This window comes from Hermetia illucens, chromosome 3, assembly GCF_905115235.1.
Source record: "Hermetia illucens chromosome 3, iHerIll2.2.curated.20191125, whole genome shotgun sequence".
NCBI lineage: Eukaryota > Metazoa > Arthropoda > Insecta > Diptera > Stratiomyidae > Hermetia > Hermetia illucens.
The window spans coordinates 56,892,667-56,914,867 of record NC_051851.1 but is presented as its reverse complement, the minus strand read 5'-3'; the positions used below and the strand labels follow the sequence as shown (position 1 = coordinate 56,914,867).

The 22,201-nt window shown below is 37.0% G+C and overlaps 2 protein-coding genes across 5 annotated transcripts in view; one reads left to right on the top strand and one right to left on the bottom strand.

Annotated features, from left to right (window-relative positions):
• Positions 1–22,201, top strand: part of LOC119651000 — a 614,818-nt gene that overhangs the window by 213,625 nt on the left and 378,992 nt on the right. The window lies entirely within an intron of this gene.
• Positions 1–22,201, bottom strand: part of LOC119650999 (actin cytoskeleton-regulatory complex protein PAN1-like) — a 375,349-nt gene that overhangs the window by 72,136 nt on the left and 281,012 nt on the right. For all 4 annotated transcript variants that reach the window (XM_038054284.1, XM_038054283.1, XM_038054286.1 and 1 more), the window contains one exon: positions 6,070–6,141. The gene's annotated coding sequence lies outside the window, so the exon portion shown is untranslated. The remainder of the gene's footprint in view (positions 1–6,069; positions 6,142–22,201) is intronic.

The following is a 22,201-nucleotide window of genomic DNA, read 5'->3' as shown; positions in this document are numbered from 1 at the left end:
CCAATGTGTGAGCTCTTGTAACCATACACACAGTTAGGAGATAATCCAACACGCTGGTACGGCTTTGATCATATGCCCTTTGGGGTGGCTATGTCAATTCAATCAGGACAGCGTTACATCATATCATCATTGTGGACATTTACCACTACTGTGCTATGAATGTATAGTTTGTAGAAAGTCGGGGGATTAGAATTGAGTAGAAATAAGAAGAAGAAGGAAGAAGGAATTCGCATTAATTATTTATTCTTTGGAATTCTGCAACTATTATTTATATGCATATTCAATACGGAGACGTGCAACCGAACACGGGAATCCAGTACAGGGACCGTACATATGAATGGCGTGTTTATAAAATAATACACACATTTTATCGAATCAAATTACAAGTTTCTAAGTTTGCGATGGTTTAAGCATTTGAACAATTATCACAATTTGAAACTGCTGCTTCCACTTAGGCCACTATTCGCAAATGACGCGGAAACATTGCTTCCTGAGGGATTTCGCTCCTTTGGTGAGCTTGTGTAAAATTTAACACCTTCGTGTCGAATGGAATATACTCGTATAACGAACATAGTGAAATGCTAAATATTTTCTGATTGCTTGCTGGGCAGATGTAGAAAAAGTTGCACTCCTTAGTTGTTTGTAAACAAATGCGGTTACAAAAGGTTAAACTCACGATTATCATAATAGAACACGTTAGACTTCTTCAACCGGAACTTTTGCTTTCATAGTCAATAAACAATCTGTTGAGTGTTCCAATCAATGGTGTGAAATTGATAACTGATTTCTTTAGATTCCAATACAAGGTCAACTGGGAATACACAATATTCGTCTCAAGTTCGAGGCGACACTCCTCACTCGAGACTTTGTCTAGACAGTAACGTGGTGCTTACCCATGAGAATTAAAGAAGTAGAGAATTAAAGTATTTTTTTAATACTCAAGATTAAGCCTGAAATTTACTGATAATATGAAGCCTTCACAACTTTATAACCGAATACGTAATTTTTATTATAGATGAATTGTAATAAATGAATTCTGATATATAAATTGAAACAGAAAAGAAAACAAACAGTTTTCATCATAAGCTTTCCACTATTTGTGTAAATAACGTGCACAAGGTAGAAAAAACTAGGACGAAACATATAGTATTTCTTCTTCTGAACTTCTAGGAAGACTAGAAAAAACTATTCTTCAATTCATCCTAAAACTCTCAACTTTATTGCGAAACAAGAAGGCATCTGCGGCAAATTCTTCGTAGAAATTTTAGTTCTCAAATGGAAATAGCAAACTATATTTGAAAGTTTATAAATGTACATATAGTTTTAGTGTATGAACTGGATTTAGAATGAAAGTATTCAAGAGAGTTTTATGAATTGTAAACCACAATATACCCATAGGCAGGCAGCATAGAGAGAATACTGGGTGGTTTTTAGATAACGATGATCTTATCTTCTTCTTAAATCCTTTAAAGAATTTATTAATATTGGTTTATTCTGTCTTTCTATCTTAAACAGACTCCGCGAAAATGACTAAACATGCGTATGAATATATGCTGTGAAATTTCACGGATGCAGTGAATGACTTTGTGTAAAGTATAAAGGAATGAGAAGGGAAGGAGTCAAGCAAGAAATGAGTGCAATTTTTTTCGCCAAATATAACTGTGTAGTTTATCAACCTCTCGATTAAAAAATAGGTTTTAGGCCTTCTATTGGTCCTGAATTAGGGGAAAGAGGGGTTAAAAAATACAAATTTAAAGTGAGACAGTACTTATTCTCAGCAACTAAACTGAATGAAATATCTAAAAAAAATTTAATAATGTTCTCAAGTAAAAGATGTTCTTAATTAAAATGTAGGGCTCAAGATACGTTCCACTCCTATCTGTGCAAAAATAAAGTTAATAATTGTGATATGCTATGATAAATATAAAACGATGAATGACAATTTGAAGAGGATCCTAATATTATTAACAAAGTCATAGTCAAAGGTAATATGTATCTCAGGCAGGTTGCAGATTTAGCACTGTAATGCAAGCTGGTCTAACTCCGAATGCACTACTATTAAATCCTACTTTGGTTACCATTGCAAATCAACAAATTAGATCAAATGAACGGCGAGTTTTCTTTTCCATAAAACAGAAAAATCCGACTAGTCATATTCGTTGAAACCTGTGCAACTGGCTGCCAACCTGTCCACAATGTGATATTGTCTTAGAACGCGAAATAGAAGTCTTTGCGATTCAGGTAAATAAATTATTACGCCGTGAGGTTTTGGACTCTCGAATGTACGTTATTTATAAGAGCAGAAAAAGAGTGCGGCACAACTTTTGACGGCCACAAGCGCTATTGCAGTTTTCAGACCACACTAGCTAACATATACTCCCCAGGTTTATTATGGTATGAGTCGCATGGGTTTGAAAATCTACTAGCGCTGATATATACAGCTTTCTATTCCTTACGCCGAGGTGAAAACCCCCTCATAATAGGTTTGCATGGTATCTCTGTTTTTTGAACAGGAACTCACTAGGATGCATTGTCGTTGCTAAAAAACATATCTATACAATAGACTTTTTAACTTTTATCTATGAAGATTAGCTTTTTAGAGATTTACATTACAATGACTATTTGACCGTCCGGCAACTCTAATTACAAAAGGTGCCCAACGTGGGTTTGAATGGAAATTGCATTCTTGGATTGCCGAATAGAGTTAACGTCAGTCTATCCACCAGTTACCCGTCAAGGCTCCACATGCGCTTGTTTCATAAAAGTATTTTGTCGTACATTCCGACGTTCCCTTGTATAGTGGAGTTTCTCCTCCCCTCGACCGGAACATATTGCCGTTTTATGTCTGTTGTGAACCCTAGGTCCAATAAATGATTACCTAGAAGACTCTGGATAAGAATCATCTGATGAAGATGTACTTTGTTTCGAGGTAATTAATTGCCGCATTACACAAATGTTGGTTGTCCTAAATCTTGAGGAATATTCATGCGATCAACATTAAGAATTACGTGTTATTTCCTGACCTGTAATGATCTTTCCAAACAGGATCCATGACAAAAGGCTACATGGTTTAACAAGCTGATTATTTCTCCAAGCGGGATTGGCTGCATTCCAGTTGCCAATCTCAAAAAAGTGGACGGAGCATCTCTAGTGAATAGAAATATTGCATATGTCGGCATATTTTAGTATGCATGTGATGAAACCGCAGGTGATGCTTGATTACGATTTAGTATATCATGTCTACACGATCAATATGCACAGATTCTAATAATTGATGTCATGCCAACATTGTGTGTCTTGGTGGGTCAAATGGTTAAGCGCTGGGCTGTTGTAGCGGAAGATGACTGGGGACAAAGGGATTTATTATCGTGATGATACCATTTGACTCAGCTGCGAATGAGTATCTGAGTCGAATCAGGGTAATAATCTCCGGCGAGCACAATCTTGACACATTGCCTCCTTCAATGTGCTGTCGTGTACCGTTATTATTATTATACCAACATTTTACCATTTAATTAGGCAATGGTTTTCCTGTAGGAAAAACTACCCATCTGAAGTCCACATTGAGACTTCGACCCGGAATGTGTTTGCGCTTACTACTCATACAGGAAAAAACCTTGGTTTGTCTCTTTTGATGCTTTTCAGCATCAGATGACAGATAGTCTATTCGAAGTTTTCGGGAGCCACCTGCCAGGCTGATCAAATTGCTATATAATGGATTAGAATGTGGTGTACAGTGGGAGTGCAAAGGAGGTATGTATGCACCACATAACAGCAAGCACTGATGTGTTAAAGTCTAGTTTCCGCTTCGGATTCCCGCTACGTAATATACATAGGCTTCAATGTGCAAATTATCCACTTAGTGTTCCCACCTCCTGTCATTCGATTACTACTGCTTTGGATGATTGGACGTTGCGACGCGCCTCCTGGAGCAATAAGCAACCCGATTGTTTAAATTATGATTCATCAGGCTTAGACTTATCAACAATCATAAGAAGATAGCGATGTTCTCGATTCCGATACCTTAACATGTAATATTGCAACAAAGTCTGGCGAAATCATCGTCATCATCATCAACGGCGCAAAAACCGGTATCCGGTCTAGGCCTGCCTTAATAAGGAACTCCAGACATCCCGGTTTTGTGCCGAGGTCCACCAATTCGATATCGCTAAAAGCTGTTTGGCGTTCTGACCTACCCCATCGCTCCATCTTAGGCAGGATCTGCCTCGTCTTCTTTCTCTACCATAGATATTGCCCTTATAGACTTTCCGGGCTGGATTAAGTGACCCGCCCACCGTAGCCTGACCTATGGTCATGGTATCGCTCATAGATTTCATCGTTATGTAGGCTACAGAATCGTCCATCCTCATGTAGGGGCCCAAAAATTCTTCGGAGGATTTTTTTTTGCTAAGAACCCAAGTCTCCGAGGAATACATAAGGACTGGCAAGATTATTGTGTTGGTTGTGATTTTCTACCCTAGATAGGAGAAATTATTGACGGTTTCAAAGTTGTAGTCTCCTATCTTTATTGGTTTCGTTTGACCAGTGCGATTCGATGTTGTTCGTTCTTTGGATTTTGGTGCTGACGTTGCCATCATGTACTTCGTCTTGCCTTTATTTATGTGCAGTGTTTCTTTCTGGCTGGTTCGAATGCATTTTTTTTTATAATGAGACAGATTCGAGGCATATAGCCTATGAAAAGTTCGAAGCAGTTTTTGCTATTGTCATTACAGATGTTAAATTTCAAGTTTAAAGTTGGGGTCAATTAAAGCAAAATTAGCGGGACGTCGAGTTGCCGAGGAAGGTAAATTAATGATCAGCTGGCCTCAGGGTTGAAGAGCTGTGGCCGGAATAACATAGGATTGATTTTATTTTTAAGTTACTTTGAATTTTTTTTAAGTGTTAATAAAAGTATTTTTAGGAAAATTTAAGAATTTAATAGTTTTGGGAACTCGCTTGTAGTCAGTAGAACGGCTCGGGGAAGGAGGACGGTGTCTCGGTAAGTGTATTGATGTTTTGGAGGGAGTGGCATTTTTGAAAAGTGGTTGAGGAGTTCAATAGAGACTCGAAAGTTGATTAAACTGAGTATAAAGTGAACCATTTAAAAAGTCATCCTGATAGATTACACATAATAACCACAAATTACATAAGTTCAGACAAAGTTAATCCACATGAACTTATTTCGGAAATTGTTCTAAACGGTAGGAAAACTGCATTATTTTTAGTTGGTCTTTACTATATCTTTTGAGTAATAAATGTTGAAAAGCTAAGTAAAACTATTAAAAGTGAAACTTTCAGTTTAACTATAGATTTTATTTAAGGATTGCACATATTTCGGGCACAACATGTGTCCTTCTTCAGTACTGGTTTTGTAATAATAATAATTTATAATGGTTTTACTTAAAAGAAAACTATAGGAAACAAAGGAACTACTTTTACAAAACTTGTTAAAAAGCTGTTCATTAAGAAAACAGCAGATATTAGATGCTTCCAAAAGCGTGAAGGCGATCTGTCATTTTTTTCGTTTCCAGATTTAACTCGCGTTTCGTTAAGTTCCTGTTTTTCGGGTTCTGATGTGCACCCACGTATCGGTATGAGAACGCGCTAAGTTTCGTCGTATAACACGTGAGAGACTGAAGTGCTCCAGGCCCTCCCACCCAAATTCCCGAAGTTGGCTAGAAAAGAGGCAAGCAAGCGCGTGGGGACGGAAGATTCGATGGTGCTTTAATATTTATGGGCGGACTTTCACGATCAATGTCGCTAAATTCAGTTCAACCCTCACCTCTTGGTTGTCTTCGGCCACTCAAGGTAGTCTTATGACTATCGATGAATCATATATATCTTAAAGTATTCTATTTTAACAGCATTTTCGATTTTCTGTTTTCGATAAATCTTGCTATTATTCTATTTTACGAACATTTTCAAAAAAAAAGAATCTATCGGAGGCCTAAAGGACGTATGCGTTACACTACTGGATCTACATTTTCCTACTTCGACACTATTAGGCATTGAATTTATGAAGTTACATTTACGTTCTTGTGGGTGCAGTATTAGTTTTATAGTACATACCTTTATTTTATTTATTTCTTAAGACTGCAGTAATTATGGCAATTCTTCGATTCAACGAAGTTCTAAAGTCACCTGCAACAAAAGAAAAACCATTGGTTTTTAAAGTGTATACATAACATATGTTGAATGTTAACTGTTAACATTGTGTTAATGTAAAAATTATAAAGGTTATATAACAAGTTATACATAACAAGGACACATTTATTCCTTATCATATAATAAGACCTTTACTACTATTATTCTTGCTGCTCGAGATAATGCTCTGTTTTTAAAAAAATCTATTCATTTAACTAAATATTGAATATGAAACGAATTTTTCGGAACCATACAACATTCTACTGAAAACACAACTTGACGTGATTATTGTAATTTGAGAAAATAGTGTTTCTATATAGCAACCGTTGGCGTGCATACGTGCATATCTAAATTTTTTGTTACATACTTAGCCATAAGATTTCTATTATGACTTCTCAAATTAACAGCCCCATAAACCTTGTTTTGAGTTTAATGAAACATTTTATATGATTTTAAATAGTACAAGCAATATATCAAAAGTATTGGGCTGGAAAGAAAGTAGATCCGGTTTTAATAAGCCTTACGTTGCTTTGAAAGACCGTGATCAGCAATGTAAGCTTTCCTTCCCCATTTTAGAATTCGATATCTTTTCAATTTATTCTACTATGAAAAAAGTGTTGGTCAATTTCGTGCGCAGTTGTTTCTTTGAAGAAGTTTAAATTTATGTCCATGTTTTTACTTTTTACAGTGATTATCTCTAATTAGATATTAGCACTGATGAAGGAAATGAACTAGGTTTTTTCCTTATTCTGTAAATTTTATTTTCCTTTGGCATACAATTGTTTCGGGGACCACATGCCTCCATCGTCAGTGCTAATACTTAATTTCTAATTCCCTAATTAGATATTAGCACTGATGAAGGAGGCATGTGGTCTTCGAAACAATTGTATGATAAAGGAAAATAACAAATTTACAGAATAAGAAAAAAAATTTGTTCTTTTCTTTAAAGAAGCTTAAACTAAGTTTGTCTCCTCAAAAAAAAAGAAGAAATGATATTTAATCAGTCCATATTCCATGTATAATTTAATCTTTAGGGATTTTGTTTGTCGTTAAATAAATTGATCGGTTGACAAAAATCAGTGAAGAAGTTTCTATTTCCCTGTTTAAAGCCCCCAAAGCTGGAACTATACAATAGTTCTCACTTTTCTAATAGATAATTGTTAACTTGAATGTTATTCGGATAAATCCCCTTCCGCGTGTGTCAACAAGTATCAACAAATTGAACTTTTATAAATATTTTATTCCAAATACGTACTTCATTTTTGGAAATAATTAGACGGTTTTTGCCTTTTTATTAGTATTTTTATTTTTATCGACATCTATCGATATTTCGGGAATCACTTATTCTTTTAATCAGTGCTATACAACGGTATATGCTTATAAAAATAAAAATACTAACGAAAAAGCAAAAACTGTGTAATTATTTTTAATAATTCAGGAACACAGCAAGAACATACTGAGATTCGTGTTTGGGTTACTAAATAAAGACGTCATTTGCCTCTCAGTTTGCATTCCAAGTTTCACAAGCACTTCCTTCATCTTCACAGTTTAATTGGTTTCTCCCAGTATCCCTAAAAACTGCTTCTTCGCCAATTGGCATCTTCGCCACATTCGCTTCTTCGCCAAAATAGAATCCACTATCCTTTCCGGCGTTAGTATAGCACAGGAAGTTGATATTTTTGTATTTGTCAGGAAGCATTGCATAGCACAAGCGGCTTCCTTTCAAATGTGTCTAGAAATACGGACCACTGCCGCTACTTGCTAAAGGGCATTTCCCGACCGAGCTTTTTACAAATATCCTTCCTTGCCTTAGATGGCAATTTTGTATTTTCAGATCAATGAATTTTCAATAATTTTTCCCTTCTTACCGGAAAAAGAAACGAAAAGTTTTGGATATGGAATACGGAAGAAGGCGGCTGATGCTGTGCTTTTCCTTCCACTATTTTTCATTTTATTTTGCCTTCCGATTTCAAACAAGCGTCCTTCTTTAATGTGACTTCGATTTTATCTTATTTATTTTAGCGGGATGAGGACCAACGCGTGTGACGCCTCTTCCTTTTTGGAATACGGTTGGTTTTATTAATTTAACGTTTGTGTAGGAGGGTTGAAGTAACACTGCGCCACTGAGAAGTTCTTACTGGTAGAGTAATGTAGTTCAACATTTACGAATGGAAAGCCCTCAAGTTTCATTCATCGTTCAGATATTTTGGATTGCTTTTCTTTTTTTTTTTATTTTGTGTACCCTTCCAGCCTAATTTGATTTTTTTCCTAGGGCATTTAGAAAACTTCGCAAGCCAAATTTAAATTATTTGAATGAAATGAATCTCGGCATCATTGAGAGTACTCGGTATTCTCTACAAGCTTCCACCCCAAATTAAGCAATTAGCAGTCAGGTAACAATTCCTGAGCTACTTTAGTTCTTTAGGACACCTTCGATTTGACTTAGGTCAGCCTGTTTGCACTCGGCAGAGCATCTATCCGCTAAGGAACCATACATTCCACTGAATGTCTTGTAAGAAACGTTTGCCCGGGAGCGGTCGCAATCGCAACTGACGACTGACGAGATTTTCGGGACCTATGAAGAACATCACAGAAGAAATGCTGAATCCTTGTTAGGCAAGGCTTCATTGAGAAATCTTATAATTGAAGGAGTTTTGTACATAAGGCAATTAATGTAAAGCAAAGCACTTCTATCTAGTGAGAAGCTCCATTAACAAAGGTGAAGTGGATGGTTTTGGTCAGGGAAAGAACACAGTATCTCAGGACGAAGGGGAACTTTCGAGGTTAATTAAACAGGCTATTAGGTGCTTCACAATCTCACTGGGAATGATTCAATCGATGAAAGTGTGTCAGTAACGCGAAGACAATGGCGCTAATACATAGTAACGCAAGATAATTGATCGCAAAATGCCATGAATTGGCTATCAAATACGAGATTTTTGCACTACATAGAACAAACGATAACACAATGGACTGAGGAGAATCTAACGGACACGAATCATATTCCCTTAGGAATAACATCGGGGGCTCTGCATATTCATAGCACATTTAAAGTTATTATAATGGATTAGGAATTAAATAACGTAATTTCCTTTCTTGACAAGTCGATTTGTTGGGAACTATTTATTCCTACTTTAGCGAATTTTGAAAACTTGCAAGGCGTTCAAGCCCAAAGAATTATATAAGAAAATCTCTCGGTTGCAAAAAGTATTGTAAATAAATCGCGATGATAACTAATTGCTTTTCTGATAGAAAGGGCCGAACATTTTTTCCAGTTGAGAATTCTCCTTGCCCATGGCCTTAGAGCGCTTTCCGAGAAAAGGAAGTAAATAGTATCGACAATTCTGAGCTTTGTGATTTAATCATCATTTCAGCTTAGTTAACGAGCAGAAAACTTCGCGAATAGTTAATTAAAATTCCCTGTCCTAGTGGCGGCAACAGCAAGCAGCTGAAATTGGCAGCTCCCTTTTCTATGCCGACACAATCGCACGTCGACCTTTGACATCGCAACGTCTTCGCCTACAATCTTCTCGATAGAGTGACCTTGTCGGCCAATTGTGGAAACCAAGAGTCGTGTTACTTGCAAGTCCTCTCATCTGTTTCGATATTTCAGAGGTGGGCGTTGGCCTTTGACGTTGCCCCTGATAATTCTTTGTTCAACCGACGGTTATATCTCATTCGCCGTCCGCGGTCCATCCTCACTAGACTTACAGTGAAGTGCCACCGAATTACGAACACCACAATTATTAAATGAATATATTTTAACAGTTTTATAGATAAGCGGCTTAAAAAACATGCGTTTTCTTCAAGTTGTGATAAAATCGCGTACAGAAAGAGCCGGTCTTGCTGGTAACCGGCATAATTGCTAAGAAATTGCCGGTTAGACATCAAGGGCAAACGCAAAATCGTGCAGAGAACAGACCGGATTATTGTTCAAAAATTGTTGAAGGACTGCAAAGCAGCTTTTAGGAAAGCCCATTAAAAATTGGAGGCTTGTGAAGCGTCGATATGCAGAAACTGGTCATCATATCGCTCCACAAGAATGTCAAAATTCATCAGAGACGATTAAAACGATTTCGCAAAGCAGTACTAGAAATTCACTGCTACTGACTGGGAAAAGGTAGGACTTTCATCAAAAGTAATTTCAAAGTATTTGCTATTACAAAAACTTGCTGAGGCTAATTTTGGTTTTATAACTCCTATTTACTGATGAATTCACTTTGCAGACATTGACAGACAAGCTTGGTTCCGTTCAACGACGTCAGGAGAAAAGTACTACCTTTCCAGCGTGCAAGTAACTGTTTTAACACTCTCTTTCAATGACGGGCTCTTGCACTTTGTGGTACTTATCGTGGACCAGCTACAATATTTAAAAGTTTTAAAAGATGGTCATCTGCCATTTAAACAACAATTGGAACCAATTAGAGGTTTTACAATCTGTATGCAAGGCAATGTATCTTGTCAAGCCCCGAAATTTGTCAAGGGGTGTCTGTCCAGTCGAAACATCCCTGCTTTTTCTTGGCCACCCAAGTCTCCTACTATTCACCCAATTGAAAATTTAAAGTAAACGGATTATGAGAGGCAAGGCCCTATGGACAAAGCTTTTTGCAACTTAACCTTTACGGTAGACCGACCCCTGCCATTCTGATGAGTCGTCTCAGTTCAAATTCAGGCAATAATCTGCGCAATACCAATCACAACGGAAATTTGATAGCCACCCACCAACGTTATATTCGCAACATTTCTCCCATATCTGATTAATCGTTGATTTTCCATATTGAAATATTCACTAAAATTCGCCAACGATATTTTTGAATAATTGAAAAAAGTCAACTATTTTGTACTTTGTGACATGCGTACAACAATGACATCGCCTGAAATCTAAATGTAATTTCGCGGTGTTTTTAGCGATTTAATTATTTGAAATAATTAAGATTTGCCTTTTTTCGCTAGTGATATTTATTAAGCTTGCAAATACCGATATCTCCGGAACCAACAACAAGTGCTGTTTAAAAACTTAATAAATATCACTAGCCAACACTTCTTACATCAAACTATGTAACCATTTCAAGGCTGTGTGTAAAAAATCCTTAAAATCGATTCAATGTCTGCCTGTCTACCACACTCCCAAACCCCCGAAAGTATTGGCGGACGAAACATGCAAGGGGTAGGCGACCATCAGTTAGTGGAGACGAATGCCGGTGCCTTTCTTCTTCCGCACGTCCAGGATACAACTGCTAAATCTACTGCTGATCGATAAGTGGTCTAATTGCTCGTATGGTGTCGGTCAGTTGAAACCCAACTGACCTTATAGCAGACTCTATGGTGGAAGTGGAAGTTGCAGAAATCAATGAACCTCCCACCATTATCGTTGCGGTTGCCAAGTCTGTGTTTCCCCATCACATGTCCGAGCCAGGAGTTCTCAGATCCCACCTTGGCAATCAGATCACTCATCATGATCATAATGTCCTTTTATGAAGCTTCCCCTAAATGTAATTGCATGCTTTCCCAGACCTCCGATAGTCTCTGTTGGTATATAGCACTATACAGTTGTGATGCTTCTTAATCTGGACCCGACAGTCAGAGTTCTGTCAGAAACCGCTCCCAGGTCAAGAGAGCGAGCCTTGCGGTAGCCGTCAGAAGTAATCCGACGGAGGATTCACGTCTAGTACCACTTGGCTTTCCAGAGTACAAAAGCACATTGCCATGAGTGTAGCAAGTGGGAGAAGACTACTTTCCAGAGTCCCACCATCTTACTTTGCTTAGGCTCAGAATGTTCAGCTTATTAAAATTAAACATTTTTATGTTGTTAGCTCAGAAATTTCGATCGTTTTTAGTCGCCTGTTAAAACAAGTAGGGGAGACTGCATGTATGTAGTCCCAATTTCTTGTACTTTAAGACGTTTATGAAGTCATCATGTAAAGTGAGCCCATATGAGCGGCGGGTGCATGGGAACATCTTGCTTTTCCTTTTTCAGCTTTTCTCAGATTTACCAATTACTTCATAGGATTTTTAAGCACCCACTCACACAGCACGGTGCGAGTTTCCACATGTGGTCCATCTTTTCGCATGCATTTATAGCTGTGCTCCTCTTGTTGAGAATAGTCAATTACAATGTTCTCTTGTTACACATTTCCTAAACTCCATGTTCATTATAAGATTTACAACCGTAGTGTTAACTAAAATAGCTCGTATCAAATACAAAACCGAAATTACTTTTTCGCCAACCAAACGATATACAAGTATGTCAATGGTGCCGTTAATCTAATTTTTAATAATGCTTCATGTATGCAACAAAAGGGAAGGTTTCGTCTATTAATAGAAGGCAACTTTAGTACGGAGTTTAGCTTATAAATGAACTTACATAGATAACATCAGTAACAATACCGCCTATGATGCAGAAAAGCCGTAACTATCGACTCTTTGTTATTTCCTTGCATTGAAACTAATCTTAAAATGAAGTAAGCATTCTTTTATCGCGCCAAGATAACAGCAATGCTAATATGTATGTTTATACAACCGTTTTTCTCAGCAAATAGAATAAAGCATCAGATATCTGTCAAGTACAATATTTCTAAATGTTTCAGCTCGGAGGCTTCGTACCCAGAACGCAAAAGATCAGCTATAAAATGTTATCGCACGTCAATGAGTAGGGTATGTGGGGTATAACGACGCACTGAATGTTTGTGCAATATGTAATTAAGGTGGTTGATAACGAGACCACAGACTTTCGCGAATATAGCGTAGAGTGGCTATGTACACAGCTACAGACATTATTGATTGACTAATGCTGAGCTGTGACAGCCTGTTTGTGGCTAACGGTAGCGCTTCAAAATCCAATTAGTCCATTTAAATGTTTTCACATGATAAGGCAAAGGCCAACCATTTGTTGGTCATGTTTGGATGACAACTTTCAGGTGAAAAGAGAATATTTTATTGTTAATCGATTCCTATTGCTTTCGTATAGTATAAACAGTGGAGTTTATCTGTAATAGCATTGATGGTCTTTGTTTGAAAAAATATGTTTTGCATCTTTAATCTCCATTCAGGTAGATAGTTCCTCGCATACGTGGGGCGCAGTTACCCTATGATAATAGAGGTCATGTTATTTGTTCGCAATCTCAGAGTAAAATCTGTTAATCACTGTCACTTGAAAATGCCAGGACAGGAATAGCAAATAGCCTATATTTTCTAATCATATCGAAAAATCAGTCACTTCGAAATAATATGACTCAGTTGGATCCATTCTGTATCTTCCCATTCGTTTGTGACATTCAGGTCACGATTCGGTATTATTTTTGTTTGTTAGCTTCGATTACCTTTTCGACAATTTCTCTCGAATTTCCTTAGCTTAATATTTCAAGTTCTGGTATAGTTTGCCTATGTAATGCACATATGTACATAACAGATGAGTAAAGGACCGCCACTTTCTATGATGCCCTAGCTTTTATGCCGAAGTAAAAGTTCTTTTCAATAAAGGAAAGCAGTTTATCCATGTAGTCCTCCTAGGAAAACCTAAAGGGAACTAACACACGAGCAAACCGGTAGCACTGACGCTCATGGATATTTGATTCTTAATTTTTCCTGTTCTTAACAGCAAAAGAGTACATTCAATAGCGCAAGTCCTCAATCCACTCGATCACAGTAGATCGGTTGTGAAGGATGCTTTCTTTAGTGTCATGTTGCCGGAAGATTTTGCGGCATTGGCAGTTGGGGGAGGGGGTAGGGTGCAGGGGGGTTATAGCGGGATTTGGTTTCTTTAAAATGTGCCCCTGCTCCATTAACTAATTTAATGGTATCTACTAGCGTAGAAAAACGCAAAAGGTGGACGTGCAATAATTGGGAAGCCTTGAGGATATTCAGTGTCCAGTAGAACTACTAAAGAGAAAAGACTGCCAAACTTGGGTCTGAAACAAAGGTCTGTTGAGCACAATTATTTTTGATTAAACTTAACATCATAGTGAACTTCATTAAATAGAGAGATTCATAGAGAGAATTAAATGAACGAGGTTCCGGCAATAAAAACTGGTGATTAAACGCGCTGAAATAAATAGATGGTCTGCAAGTGATAAGCTTACAGCAGCAGGGCAACGCAAACATGAACATTCGAGGCATTCACTGCTGTTCGTAATTTATTTAGGAGTCACATTTTCTTTTTATAAACTATATCCTTCTTCGCTTCAACCCCAGATGAAGTGATCGATATCTTCCAGATTGTAACTCGCCATAATAGGTTTTATTTAAATGTTCTATTTCCTCAGGCTTTTCTGACTTGTTGATTATTAACCCAGTTGCTTTTGTTGGTGAATCTAAATTCAAAAGCGTCCGAAAGAACCTTGCTTTGCATAAAATAGTTATTGTGCGGTTAGTTACTGCCAAACACTAAATTAAATTGGGGATATTACCATAGGATAAATGGGCCGACTTTCGACCGTACCATTCCCTATAAAGCAGATTATCATTTGACTGTTGGATATTGTCGGAAGGATATTGTCATAGAATATTAGTGAACATTGGATGGTCCATCACATCAATCGTTGGCTATGGCTACGAACTAAATACCTTACCACATTTTGCGGATGACTGCAGAATGGTAAAAGGAATAAATAATTGTAGTAGTTAGAATAGCGGCTGCTATTGAATGACAGTACTTATTAGTGCAGGCGATGGGGACAAAGAAGGGTTTGTCTAAAGAAATACCTCGAACTCGTTTATGTACTACAGGTTTTCCGATAGTGGATGTGATACCATCCATTGCAACTGGAGTAGTAAATCAACACTAAAAATCTGTTGCTTAATGCGTTAACGGGTGGGGAATTCACTTAGACATTCCGTGATTCTCCAGCTTGCTGACCAGATTTGCTAAGACGATGAATGTTTAAACTACAAATAGCATAAAGCATTTTGAAAATGGCTAGTATCCTATAAAGTATCCTACCGAAAATATGCCAATAGAAAATCTCAACTGGGATCCTGCGCAGAGATTGGGTGGAAAATGGCATACAGTATAATAGTTAACATCTTTGAGGACAGTCGAATTTTATCGGTCGTAATATAATGAATTTGAAGATGAAAAAAGTTAATCAAAATTCATTTGCACCAGAAGAGGATTACTCCGTTCTGAAGGGAAATGCTCAAATAGGACAAAATAATTAGCCGTTGTAATAAAAAGTGTATACGACCACGGCTGAGCTGGAGCCACGACGCTCGTCAATTTCCTCTCAGAATGACTTTACGCAAATGTAGGTCTTGTTGTTACAATTACTGTTAAGAATATCTTTAAAGAATACTAAGACTATTCCCAGAAATAGAAGAATGAGGCAGTTTGCCGAAGAAGTAGCAGTAACACAATTTAACTGAAATTTTCCGGGCAATAGGGATAGGGATAGTTTTTGATTCATAAGTTGTTAAGACCTTAACTGTCAAATTTTGAGATCATAGCGTCCGTGGTGAGGCACGCGTGTTTTCAGTACATAACAAAGCAACATTTTTTGATTTTTACAATGAGTGAAAAAAATCAACAAAAGAGTTGTTTTAAAAATGGTTTACCATGGTACCCAAACATTAGAGATGCTGAAGATGGCATTTGGTGATAATTTTTTATTGGGAGCCAGTGTTTTTAGTTGGTACAAATTATTCAGAGAAGGCAGAGAACGGGTTGAGGACTATGAGCGTCTTGGTCGTCCTTCCACGTCAATCAGGTCAAAGATTTAGTACTCAAAAATCGTCACTTGTCAATTAGAGGCCTTGTTGGCATCACCAACGTATCATTTGGCCCAATTCAATCGATTTTGAAAGGTCATTTTGGTCTCAGACGCGTCCCATCTTGTTGGTCTTTGTACGATAATGCACATTCGCACAGCATTGATTCTCCGGAGCCGCTCTATTCGCCTGATTTAGCTCCGTCTGACTCCAGGTAATCCCCAAACGTTTTGACTCGAGTGAAGAGATTCCAACCACATCGAGAAAGCAACTGTTTCATAGACTGGAAAAAGCGTTGGCATAAGTGGATTGCATTCGGAGGGGATTACTTTGAAGGGCACGAAATAAATTTGGAAGAATAAATAAACTGTTTTTGTTTTATTAAAAAAGTCTTACTATTTTTTTATCACTTTGGAATTTCAAATCGAAAGTGTGCACCTTTCATTTTTTGAACATAATAATAGCGAAAAAAGGGTCCAATTTGTGAGCAACAATGGGGAACACTGAATATATAAAATACTAGCTGAACCCGGCAAACCTTGTTTTGGCGATGTATCTATTTGCAGAAATAGCGGAATTTTACGAAAGTGGTCCCTTTTCGGGGCAACATAATCACTTAACCCGGGATGGTTGCCACAATTTTTCGACGATATTAGAAGAGGGAGCCCTTTGTTCCTTTCCTGTATCCTTTTTATCCTCTTCTCCACCGGAGGTCGCCCTAACGAATTTAACTTTAGCATGATGATATGAACATCTCCCTCATTTGAAGTCCCATTACCTTTTACGGCGAGGTGACCTCTACGATTTTTCAACGGGCTTTGAGAGAGAAGATCTCTCGCTCCCCCATTCATACCCCCTTTCCACCTGTGGGGATGGCGTTCAAAGCTAAACTCTGACATCAAAAAATCCTTTCAGCTTAAATTGAAAATTAAAAAATATATACATTATATTATATAGCAAAAATCTACTTTAAAGGGCCATAACTCTTTAAAGGGGTGATGACCCTCAGCAGTTTTCATCAGAATTGAAGGGAAATCGCCCCCCTTCTAAATCAACTTCTCACCCCCTTCGAGGTTGTGGTTGGAACTTCAACCAATACTCCAATTTTCATGGTGATTGCAACAACAACATGGGCAGGAGCAGCATATTTTTCTTGGAAAGATATGTATATGCACCTATTTTCATGGCATTCGGGTGTTCGGTGTAGAAATTAATCGTTTGCACGTCATCTAGTGAGGAATTTCAGCATATAGTGTATAAACCTTCTCCATTAAAAAACACATATAGGTACCAATTTTAATGGCGATCGATTGAACAGTTTCGGAGTCTATCGATCACAAACGAATATGTATACCAACCACTTCCATTTTTATATAATAGAAGATTTAAGAAGATATATACAGTTTGACACATTTTTATCTATTAGTAGGCCCTCGAAAAAGGGGCGAAAAGGGACCAATCAGCTCTGCGTTTATTGTAAGTCCCATAAGTCTCATTCTAGGTACATGAGAACCGCAGTTCTTGCTTTTTACTCGACTATTTTTAAATGGTTTTTGATGTAAGAAAATGTTATGGCTGTACTTCATACAGTCTAGGTATAATCGAGCTATGGTATGTGTATGCTGACAGTTTTTTCAACAACCAAGTCTCATATCAGTAGTCACTTCTCAAAGTGCAACCAGAAAATATTACTTCTTTGAAATGATTGAGATACATCACTTTTGGGATAATTAGGAAAAAAATAGGGGCGCCGAGAACCATCTTTTGAAATTAAGTCGTGAAAAATATACAAGTTCACTTGAAAACTTATAGACTTCGCAAGTAAATCATCATTTGACTCTCTTACCGGAACTATGTTTCATATTTGTTTTAAATGGTCACACATACAGGTGGCTATGGGTGGTTAGAAGACCATCCTGAAATGAATTCTGTAAACCATGGAGGAGCAGCATGTTACTAAAGATATTAGCAAATAGTGGCCGCGACGTAAGGTCGATAAAGAAGTCGTAAGCCTCTCAAACTGTATTTCAGTCTAGGTTCAACACACTTTTGCATTCAGGCGTCTCACCATTATTAAAGAAAACAGTACCATTGTAGTATTTCCAGTCGCACAACACAGATTAGCGATTAGAGTGATTTTTAAGGTTTCGTGTTGAACGAAACATTATAATTTTAATGTCTGTCACACGCACTTTTCTCCAGCTACACAGATTCAAACGAAATCTAGTCGACATATGAGAACTATCAAATGACAAGCATACAATGAGTAACATAAATTTCCGTTGAGCCTAGATAAGAGCTCCCCATACATACAAAGAGGGGATGTAAAATTTTCGGCACCCCGTGGAGTAGCAGATTTCAGTTTTAACTCTAAAGGCAAAATCGAAAATCATGGATTCAAAAAGTCAGACAACACGTTTTTTCGAAAACTGCCCAGCCCAAAACTTTGGAAAAATTCAGAATGTATGTCTTGAGTGTTTGTCTTGCAACTGAGTTGCCAGAGATAGATACTACTTCCTTTGGATGTTCTCTGTTCACTCCTTTTGCGGAGTATGAGGCATCCACAGTCTCTGCTTTCAATGAGACTACATTTCAGTTTCATTGTCATCACACTGAATGCTATTCAAATGGTAATTTTACAATAGTGGGACAGTACTCGAGCCCAGCGTAAGCTGATCGGGACCACTCGACCCTCTCGATCGCCGCACTCGTATCTAAACGTAATCGACAATTTTTTATTCGATATTTCAAAGTATTCAATAATCTGATTTTCTTGTTTAATTTTTTTAAATTTTGGTTTATTTAGTCCCATATTCTTCGACGATAAGAAAATGGTTGGATACCTTCTTGTCTTCTTATGAGTATTATTTTTCTTCCGCAAGGAACTTGAGAGCATAGGACCCAACAAAAAAATCGCTTAGATTCCGAAAAGTTATAAGCGCTTTTCGTTTTCTGTAGATTCCTGGTTTTGTTGCTGGTTATTTACTTTACTTTAATACAGATTTTTAAATATTCCCGATGAATGCAGCCGTGTGGCTTTCGCAAAACCTTGAAGAATAAAAGATTTACAGTTCATTTGTAAACAATTATTTTTGAAGTTAACTTTTGTGGCAATTTCAAGCATAAATGAAAACCGTATACAGCCATAGATTGTCACTGGTCACAATTCCATGCTTCTGATTTGAACTCGATTATAATATAAGGATACCGACACCGTTCACCGTAGCAGTAGTGGCGTAAAAGAGTCATTATGACTATTCACAACTAGGGTCTCAGAATTGGTTCATGAACAAATGCCATAGGTTTAAATTCCGATGTAGAGTCTAAGTTTACAATCGAGAGAAGTGGCGAACCCGAGTCAGACGAGCGACCTCGCTATTAAATGTTATGAAAGCTAAACTCTAAGAAGTGAAGTTATCTATTACGCAAAGAACCTCGGCATAACACCATCTAAACCAATCGTATCTATATTATCGTTGTGCCCAGTGATTCAGTACATCTTGGCCGGTTAATCAGGTCCGCACGGAAAATATTACTAAATATATATATAGGGAGACCTTGGCATGATATTTATTCATACCCACTCCTGTTTTGGTCACCGAACAACTGAGTAGTGCCACCAGTCTGTGAGTGAATTGAATAGTCCTCTTTTCGCAGAGCTCGCAACAATCGATGTAGGGATCGCTAAGTTTACTTTCCTGTTAGTAAGGTTCGCGAATGGTGGATGTAAGTACAGCAGGAGAAAATCTTGGAGAAACATCTCTCAATGCGGTATTCCACAAGGTTTTACAGCTTTTATGCCAGGACTGCAGAAGAGTTACGCCCACAGAATGATCTAAGCTTGAAGGTTCTAATTTAAAGTCCGATTTGATTAGAGATCTTATGAAAAATCGGGCTGCATGCACACAAAGTCAATTTTACATCTGCTCCAAAGAATGTTTAGTATGGCAATAATGGTGACGATTCCCTTCTTGAAGGGCAAATATACATGCCGGTGGGAATCCTAGAATAAGTAAGGTCAACTCTTAACAGCAACCGATTGTAAATATTTTTTTAATCCATTCTGATTTCTTGGGTTAAATTAAACTTTTCTGTCAAGTTCTTTGTTCTGAAAAAGTATTTTTTATGAAATATGTGATTCGCATAATTTTAATTATACGAGTTTATCAACTAACAAGACCGGAATGGAGGACATTGACGCAATGCAGACGTATTCAAAAATTCTTTCAATATCAATCCACTTATAAACATTTCATACTCAGCGGCATTGATTTTAATATCACAAGGGTATTTTGATTGTTTGCTCTGTTATTAATCATCCGATGTCTGAAGTAACTTGATATACATTTTAACTTTATGTAAGTATGTATATAGTATATTTGGTTTAAGGCTTTTTACCCTCTATGCGTGATTGCAAAATCATTTTATTTACTAGAAAAAAGTAGTTGAAGAAAGGCAATAGTTTCAGAATAGAATTGACTTTAGGGATTCATAGTACCAAATTAAAATTGTATATGCAATGACCGGTTTAAATAATGAATCGGATGAGGCAGGAGTTATCAATATCCACATGTTGATGGAATTTTCCGGTTCGTTAGAATTTATCTGAGCAAATAACTCTCAGCATAACTGAATTAAATAAAATTCTTTTACGCTTGTTCCTGTCAGATTAAATAGTGCAGCTAGCATCAAGATGACGCTTGTGGTTTAAAACTTGCGTAGCGATAATAAAAAAAAATCAGCATCTTGTTTTTTATCGACGTGATTTTGTTTTTAATTGAAATTTTTGAAAGTTCGCCTCACGAGACAAAAATGACTAATAAATTGAAATTAACTTTGCTGATATGGAACAAACAATACTTTATATTATAAATGGAAGTAAAGAGTAAGAAAAGTTCAAGGTTCCTTGAATGTATCGAAGTTTGCAGGTTTAAAATCATCACATTAACAACAATAAAATTGCCATAAAAATCAAAAGATGGAACATCTTAATTGCGAGCACATGAACTAGAACATTTTAGCACGTACCCGTATCTGAAATACAAGTAAAGTAAGCCGGTGACTAGTCCTCTGCGATCATAAAACTGGGGAAGTAATTCATTTCACTCAGTTTCAGATTTCTTTGAATTTCCATGACTCTCCTTAATTTTTAATTACTATTATTTAGAAAATGAAGTGTAATCTAAGACATATTTGTTGTTAATTTTCGATGGTTGTGAATAATCATTTCGAATCACATTCCGGTAATAATAATGCACTAAATGGAAGTGTTATTTAGCACCTGCAAACATTAACCTTTCATTGTTTTGAGACCCTGATATTGCGAATTCACTTTCACCCTAATAACAATAATGGCCGATTGTAATGCGGTTTTATATACAAATATATATATATGTATATGTGGAATATTAGCTTTATCCAAATGGACTCAAACTAATTGGGATCTCGTAAGTTATTAGATGCAAAGATACTTAACATATAAAAACATAATAAACAAAGGTATATAATTATGATTTTTTTATATAAGTTTCATTGCACAATAATTGGTAGTTACAAACTTATATGCGTAAATCTGAGTCCAGGGCTAAATAAGATATCCTTCTCGAACTGACTTAAATTAGTCTGAGTGTTGCTATAGCATCGCTATATTGTGGCTACTGTAAAAAACGTGCATAACGACGTTCAATTTAGAAAACTCTCCATAAAGTTTCGTGTTTTGATCCATACAACGCACAAACAATTTGAAAATGAAGGTCCTATAAGTGAGTAGGAGGATAACAACATACACAAGTTGAAGAAGTTTCGATTGGATTCGAAAAAACCTACCACGTAATATGAATTTTAATTAGGTTACAGAAGAGATGTATATGATTCATCTCGGGAGAAACGAAGGGATAAAGAAAAGAGAATGACGTTATAACTGCTGAAAGATTGCAATTAGCGTTTTTGGTCAGAATTGATGGTGGCACGGATGAAAGAATCACTTGGCTTCATCAGGATATTGCTTGTTGCTAGCCTATTTCAGAGAAGGGATGGTTGGTAAGCAGTGTTGTTGTAAGGAGTTATGACATCAATTCGCTATAAGGTCGCTTAATTCCGCAAACTGACGCCTGTACTTTGCTCAAGCCTTTACACGGTCAGCAGTTTTGACGCATAATCAAAAATAATTTAAAAAGTAATCGCATGCGGAGAATAAAAGTTGCATGGACCTTTTTTGTGCCTAATAAATCGACATTCTATCGAGCAGCCAAAAAGGGATACATAAACCTTTTTTGGGTGTGCTATAAATTGGGATGGTGTGAAACCAAAAAATTACAGATTTATGATCAGTAAACAGGTAACTATCGTTCCTACC